Below are 8,912 nucleotides of genomic sequence, written 5' to 3' on the forward strand. Positions count from 1 at the left end.
GCCTTAAGCCTTCATTACGCAGATCATCCTAGATAATCGTTGAACCGTGTACATTTAACCTACATTTTCTAAATATGTTTTTTCAAACATTATTTATTTGTAATCTTTTATTCCATCATATGAATAAATAAATAACATTTTAAAATATATTCAAATAGGAAACCTTTTTTTAATTGTGATAATATTTCACAATATTACTGATGGTCACCAGGAAAGCACTGTCTATGAAACTGGGCCTTAATATTTTTGTATATGCACAGTTATTGTGATTTGTACTGATCCGCCAATTTAAAATAAAGTTGTTGTTTTTTTTGTTTGTTTTTTTGTCTAGTAATCCATGCAAATTTGCTATTCATAACTGGCTAAGTATTATTTATCAGGCTCAATGTCATTTTAATAATCTCGCCTCAGAGCTCACAATCTTCTTCAAACTGTGCTAATTTATGTACAAACCCGATTCCAAAAAAGTTGGGACACTGTACAAATTACGAATAAAAAAGGAATGCAATAATTTACAAATCTCATAAACTTATATTTTATTCATAATAGAATATAGATAACATATCAAATGTTGAAAGTGAGACATTTTGAAATGTCATGCCAAATATTGGCTCATTTTGGATTTCATGAGAGCTACACATTCCAAAAAAGTTGGGACAGGTAGCAATAAGAGGCCGGAAAAGTTAAATGTACATATAAGGAACAGCTGGAGGACCAATTTGCAACTTATTAGGTCAATTGGCAACATGATTGGGTATAAAAAGAGCCTCTCAGAGTGGCAGTGTCTCTCAGAAGTCAAGATGGGAAGAGGATCACCAATTCCCCCAATGCTGCGGCGAAACATAGTGGAGCAATATCAGAAAGGAGTTTCTCAGAGAAAAATTGCAAAGAGTTTGAAGTTATCATCATCTACAGTGCATAATATCATCCAAAGATTCAGAGAATCTGGAACAATCTCTGTGCGTAAGGGTCAAGGCCGGAAAACCATACTGGATGCCCGTGATCTTCGGGCCCTGCAGGCACTGCATCACATACAGGAATGCTACTGTAATGGAAATCACAACATGGGCTCAGGAATACTTCCAGAAAACATTGTCGGTGAACATAATCCACCGTGCCATTCGCCGTTGCCGGCTAAAACTCTATAGGTCAAAAAAGAAGCCATATCTAAACATGATCCAGAAGCACAGGTGTTTTCTCTGGGCCAAGGCTTATTTAAAATGGACTGTGGCAAAGTGGAAAACTGTTCTGTGGTCAGACGAATCAAAATTTGAAGTTCTTTTTGGAAAATTGGGACGCCATGTCATCCGGACTAAAGAGGACAAGAACAACCCAAGTTGTTATCAGCGCTCAGTTCAGAAGCCTGCATCTCTGATGGTATGGGGTTGCATGAGTGCGTGTGGCATGGGCAGCTTACACATCTGGAAAGCCACCATCAATGCTGAAAGGTATATCCAAGTTCTAGAACAGACGTTCCAGACGTTGTCTCTTTCAGGGAAGACCTTGCATTTTCCAACATGACAATGCCAGACCACATACTGCATCAATTACAACATCATGGCTACGTAGAAGGAGGATCCGGGTACTGAAATGGCCAGCCTGCAGTCCAGATATTTCACCCATAGAAAACATTTGGCGCATCATAAAGAGGAAGATGCGACAAAGAAGACCTAAGACAGCTGAGCAACTAGAAGCCTGTATTAGATAAGAATGGGACAACATTCCTATTCCTAAACTTGAGCAACTTGTCTCCTCAGTCCCCAGACGTTTGCAGACTGTTATAAAAAGAAGAGGGGATGCCACACGGTGGTAAACATGGCCTTGTCCCAACTTTTTTGAGATGTGTTGATGCCATGAAATTTAAAATAAACTTATTTTTCCCTTAAAATTATACATTTTCTCAGTTTAAACATTCGATATGTCATCTATGTTGTATTCTGAATAAAATATTGAAATTTGAAAGTTCCACATCATTGCATTCTGTTTTTATTCACAATTTGTACAGTGTCCCAACTTTTTTGGAATCGGGTTTGTATGTGTGTTCCCAGGGAACACACATACGGATAAAAAATGTATAGCCTGAATATACTGTACATGTAATATACTGTAAGTCGCTTTGGATAAAAGTGTCCGCTAAATGCATAAATGTAAATTTAATTAATTCCAAATAATAATGTGAACATTATTCAACATAATTCACCACATATTAAGAATTCTACACTTACTGTGCATTTAAGCCATGTTTTTTAAAACAAAAAAAACATACTTGATTTTAATAATAATACTTGATGTTCCATTTTGCTTTAACTTGGACCAGAAACATTAACGTTTTCTTGCATTTCAGTCTTAGAAAATAAGCACAGAATGAACAGTGAAAGCAAAGGTCAAAGGTAGGTTGTGACCTTCAAATGAGGTTTATAAGGAGAAAACCCATCTAGAGCTTTATTATAGAGCAACATCCCCAGTTTCCTAGCAACATTTCCCAGATATCATTTCTTTTTTCTTTTTTACATTTTTTAACAATTCCATGTATTTCCACGTCATGTGTTTTTACTGATCAGATATTGTATTGTAAAAGGTAAAAGACCATTTACAAGCAAAAACGGTCCAAACACAGCTCTAAAGAAATATGTGGGTGGATTTTGATGTGAAAGAACAACAGGAGATGCACTTTTTCAGTGGAGGAAGTGCTAAAAATTATGGATTATTTACAAACTCACAGTTTTACACTTCAAAAGACACTAATTGATGGACTGGAGTGGTGTGGATTATTGTGATGTTTTTATCAGCCGTTTGGACTCTCATTCTGACGGCACCCATCCACTGCAGAGGATCCGTTGCTGAGCAACGTTTCTCCAAATCTGTTCCCATGAAGAAACAAACTCATCTACATCTCGGATGGCATGAGCGTGAGTATATTTTCAGCAAATTGTCAATATTGTGTGAACTATTCCTTTAATGAATAAGTTGAGCATTTTTATGACCATGGCGAACAATCAGGATAAAAGCGGTATTGTAAATGCAAATCACAAATCATGGAAGTTTAAACTCTTGGAAGTTGAAGGGCTGGTCCGAACACGAGGGAGATTAAGAGAGATTAAAACAGCTTAATACCTGGCAGCGTGTTACTGGATGACTCTCCGTGCTGCCGCGACAGGAAAGGTGACTTTAGCCGAGAAAAGAAAGAGTTGGGCCGTCACCTGGAAGGAAGTTTTTGCCCTGAAGTGACAGAACTGCCGCATGAAGAAAGATGGTATGTTAACACTAAGGTGAACTGATTGTATTTGTCATTCTGATGTATCTAGAAGTTTTAAGATATGTATACCTGATGTAACCACCATGCAATAAGATTCCAGATTGTTTTTGCTGCTTTTTTTGTCCTTTTTTTGCAGCTTGACAGATGTTGTCAGCATAGAAAACAGCTGCATGAAGATACATCTTATTTTGTGTTCCACTAAAAAATAACAGCATATGGATTTCGAATGACATGGATTCATGAATTTGGGTTTCTGACGTCATAAACTAGCCAGTTTTGCTTAGCAAATGATTATTTTGGAATGATTTGGACGCTTTGTCGTGTGGCTTCTGAACTTTGTATTCACCAAAGAATTCTGAAGAAACTATTTCAACCAAAATATTAAGCAGCAACTGTTTTCAACATTGATAATAATCAGAAATGTTACATGAGCAGCAAATCAGCATATTAGAATGATTTCTGAAGGATCATGTGACACTGAAGACTGGAGTAATGATGCTGAAAAATTCAGCTTTGCGTCACAAGAATAAATTATTGAATTCCACTAAAAAATATACAAATAAAATAACAGCATACAAATTTGGAACAACATAAATTTATGAATTTGACATCAGAAAGGAGTCGTTTTTGCAGGTTAGCTACAATAAATGATTATTTTGGACTGAGGTTACGGTTTTGAGGAAGTTACCGCATGTTTTATAGTACTTCAAACCCTCAGGAACACTTTTAGGGTGAGGAAAATATAATTCACCTTGATACGAGCCCTTAGGGTCAGGAAATGATCTGTTTCTGGTCTGTTTTGGTGCTATAAACCTTGCCTAATAGTCCAAGTGGACCAGAGGGGGAAACATAAATAAATAAAGCCAAATAAAAATATATGATATGACCACTTTAAAGCATCCGAAAATGCAATGTGTGATCTCTGTATGCAGCAGCACAAACCTCCTCGGAGATAGACCCCATGTTGCGTTATAGTTTCCGTAAACCACACATCCTCAACAAAGTGATTTCCTGCTGGCAAAAATCAATAGTACTCCTGTTATGTTTACACCACGAGCGCAGACAGACATGGCCAGATCAAGTCTGAAAACAATCTCTTCTGCTTCGTTTCATCTTCTCTGATGGACAACAGAGCTCACCTGCTCCCGAAAGTTCATTTTCAGAAAAAGAGCAACCTCACCTCAGGTCAGCGTTTCTTCGTGTTGTGTCTGCGTACACGCATTCGTCAGCCTAGACCAGTCTTTATGGGAAAAATATGAAGTCCTGCCAATTGCCTTGTAAATACAATATTGAACATTACAGCAGCTCCATTCGTTTTTAGAAAGCGTGCACGGTTCATGTATCACACTTAGCATGCCAGCCATAATGATCACCATCATTTATATGAAGAATATCTCCAATTTAATAAACAAGTTGTGTGAATGAAAGCCGCAGCGTTGGGGAGAATAATGGCTGGTATATCAGCATGTAACATCTGTAATATCTGTGCTCTCTAAACTGTCATTTTTGCACTGACTGTATTTATCCAGAGCAGGGATATGAAAGCAGCTGAACCCTGAAAGCCATTTAAAGACATTTATAATGCTACAAAAGATTTCTATTTCAAAAACATGCGGTTCTTTTGAACTTTCTCTTCATCATGCATCATGGTTTCCTCAAAAATACAAAGCAGAAAAAAAGACTACTAAGTTTTTAAGACTAATTATAATAAATATTTATTGTGCATCAAATCAGCATATTACAATTTCTGAAAAATCATGTAACACAGACTTAGGTAATAATGTGGAAAATTCAGCTTTGCATCACAGAAATAAAATACATTTGAAACTATATTACAGAAAAAAAAGAGATTTTTTTAAATAAAATAACTCAAAATGTGAATTTGTTTATATATATTTTAGAAATAAAATATTTCTAAAACATTAAAAATCTTACCAAACCCAAACTTTTGAACTATACTGTATTTACTTAAAGTTTCTTTTAAGACTTTCAATATTTTTGGAGAAATTTAATGTAAAGTAAACATGGCAATTCATTATTATTTTTTGTTTCTCATTTACATAATGATTCATTCACATTTTTAAATTGCTCAGGTTTTTTCTTTTTCATGTTGTGTTCTCATGGATTTAATATTACACATTTTAATTGCATTTTTTATTTAACCTCAGCATTTATGTTTCTCTTCGTTCACTGTAATTTTTTCTAGTTTTATTACGTATATATTTATTATAAGTCATGGCCTAATGAGTCGGACTCGTAATCCAAAGGTTGCGGGTTCGAGTCTCGGGCCAGCAGGGATTGTAGGTGGGGGGAGTGAATGTTTAAAAGTGAGCCGGATATGCCCTGAAGCACTAGTTTCGATAATGAAACAGAGGCACGTGTGACCCGATTTGACTGTAAGCACAATAACTTTGACGTGTTGGAGTTATGCCCTCATGTTACTGTATTGTTTCCAGCAACCGCCGACCTACAGTCGTGAGTACAGTAGCAGAGGCGCGACCCTGAATGTGACCTCTGTCAAAGGCTCCAATAGGATAGTCAGCCGAAGACCCCCAGTCGTCACCCAACACTGCCCCCGATGACTCCAATTAAGGCGGCCCGACGTGACAAAGATAAATGAGTGTTTTGGCGGGTAGCCGTAATTGTGTGGATACGACCCATTACCTGCCCTTCCCAGGTGTAATTATTAAGCCAGTGGTGCTGAACAAATGAGTGGAGTACAGGCCTGGAGGCACCGCTGAAAACGCCCCAGTCTCACCTCGTCCTCCACATAGCCGTCTCTCCTCCAGACCAACAGCTGCGAAATCTCAACTCTCCGACTGACGGAGCTCCCTGAGCTACTGTACACAGACCTGCTGCTGCTTCTGCTCTCACACATCCACTGCTGCAATGTAGGTTACTGGTCAAGTTGAAGTATACCTGGTCAAGTCTGTTTAGTTCAAGCAATAAGTTATTTTCCTTCCCTCTTATTTGTTCCAAACCTTTATAATTTTCTCCAAACCACTCATTTATTTATTTATTTACTGGCAAACAGCTTGTCCTCTTTATTTGTGGTAACACTTTATTTCGATAGTCCACTTTAGACATTCTACTAACAGTAAGTATTTTTAGATTGTCGGCTTAATATCTTCTAACACTTTATTTTGTTGTGTCTATAAGAAACTTTGCAAGTATAAGTCAACTTATTCTACTAACCTTAAACCTACCGTAACAGCCTACTCTGAGAGTTAGTAGACATGTAGCTGCAAATTAATGAGAATTAGTTGACATGTAGTTGACATGTAGTTACAAAGTTACTTATAGTTAGTAGAATGTCTAAAGTGGACTATCAAAATAAAGTGTAACCTTACTTGTTTATTAATTTATTTATCTATCCATCCATCCATTGTTATCTATTTATGTTTGTTTGTTTGTCTATCTCTCCATACTCTAAAACCACTTCCATCCATGTATCCATTCTCCAAACCACATCCACCCATCATCCATCCACCCATCCATTCTCCAAACAAAATCCATCCATTCTCCAAACCACATCCACCCATCATCCATCCACCCATCCATTCTCCAAACCACATCCATCCATCCATTCCCCAAATCACATTCATTCTCCAAACCACATCTCTCCATCCACCCATACTTTCTCCAAACCACATCCACCCATCATTCATCCACCCATCCATTCTCCAAACCACATGCATCCATCCATTCCCCAAACCACATCCATCCACCCATCCATTCTCTAAACCGCATCCATCCATCCATTCCCCAAATCACACCTATTCTCCAAACCACATCCACCCATCATCCATCCACCCATCCATTCTCCAAACCGCATCCATCCATCCATTCCCCAAATCACACCTATTCTCCAAACCATATCCATCCATCCATTCTCCATACCACATCCACCCATCCATTCCCCAAACCACATCCATCCATTCATTCTCCAAACCACATCTGTCCACCCATTAATTCTCCAAACCACATCCGTCCACCCATCTATTCTCAAAACCACATTCATCCATCCATTCTCCAATCCACATCCACCCATCATCCATCAACCCATCCATTCTCCAAACAGCATTCCTCCATTCATCCATCCATTCTCCAAACCACATCCACCCATCATCCATCCATTCTCCAAACAACATCCATCCATTCTCCAAACCCCATCCACCCATTCTCCAAACCCCATCCACCCATCATCCATTCTCCAAACCACATCCATCCATTCCCCAAATCACATCCATTCTCCAAACCACATCTCTCCATCCACCCATACTTTCTCCAAACCACATCCAACCATCATCCATCCACCCATCCATTCTCCGAACCACATCCATCCATCCATCCATCTATTCTCCAAACCACATCCACCCATCCATTCCCCAAACCACATCCATCCATTCTCTAAATCACATCTATCCATCCACCCATCTATTCTCTAAACCACATCCACACATCATTCATCCACCCATCCATTCTCCAAACCACATGCATCCATCCATTCCCCAAACCACATCCATCCACCCATCCATTCTCTAAACCACATCCATCCATCCATCCTTCTATTCTCCAAACCACAACAATTCATTCTCCAAACCACATCTATCCATTCTCCAAAACACATCCATCCATCCATTCTCCAAACCACATCCACCCATCATCCATTCTCCAAACTGCTTCTCCTCTGTAGTATCACAGCTATTTATTTATTTATTTATTTATTTGGGTTTAATACAGTATCTTTGAATTTCTGTTTTAACTCTACTTCATTAAATTAGGTAGTCAATTCATTTTTTGGCTAATGTTTTATCAGTTGCCTGAATTCAAATTCAATTCATATTTAGGTATTGAATTTTATTAATTTATAAAGCATTCTCAATTCAATTGTATATGATGCAACTCTGCTGCCAAGCTCAGAAAAGCACATAAGAGCACAATAAACTAGTCAAATCTTTTATTACATTTAAATGGTCTTTCTTGCAAATTGATGGTATGAATCCTCATCTGTTTTCTTGTATTTGTTGTAAACAGACAGTCGGACATTTTTCTGAAGATCTCCTTATGTGTTCCAGTCAAAGAAAGTGAATAATACGGCATCAGAACAACACGAGGGTGAGTAAATGATGACAATCATGTCATTTCCTTTAATAGCTCTGTTAGTAAACACACTAACAATGCTAGACAGTCTTTTGTTAGAAACGGCTGCAGATACTATTATGCACATGCTGTCGAGATTCATTTGTAGCCATTCTAAACATCTCATTCCACACACACACAATAAAGAACAATGTGCAGCCTGTCGTCTTTCAGAAGTTCCTGTTGTTGGCATGTTTATGTTGTTTGGTGACTTTGGATATTGAGACCGCATGCTAGCGCCGTCACAGAACGCCGCATCTGTCTCGGCTCTCCGGGAGAGCGTGGTCTCTTAATGTATCCCTGAGCGGAGAAAACTGCTGTTTGCTTCCGCTCTCCATCTGTAAAAGGTGTCCAATTTCATTTTACCTGCTGCTGTTGTTGGATTCGAGCCCATCCCAGCATACAAAAATGCATTAACTTAAGCACTCTGCTCCTGGACAGAGAGAAATGTCTTTTATTTGTATTATTCGATGCAATTTCTCGCCCCTCATATGTTTTGGCTGCATGTTGTGGA

Source organism: Barbus barbus (genome assembly GCF_936440315.1).
Source record: "Barbus barbus genome assembly, chromosome: 28".
NCBI classification, from domain to species: domain Eukaryota; kingdom Metazoa; phylum Chordata; class Actinopteri; order Cypriniformes; family Cyprinidae; genus Barbus; species Barbus barbus.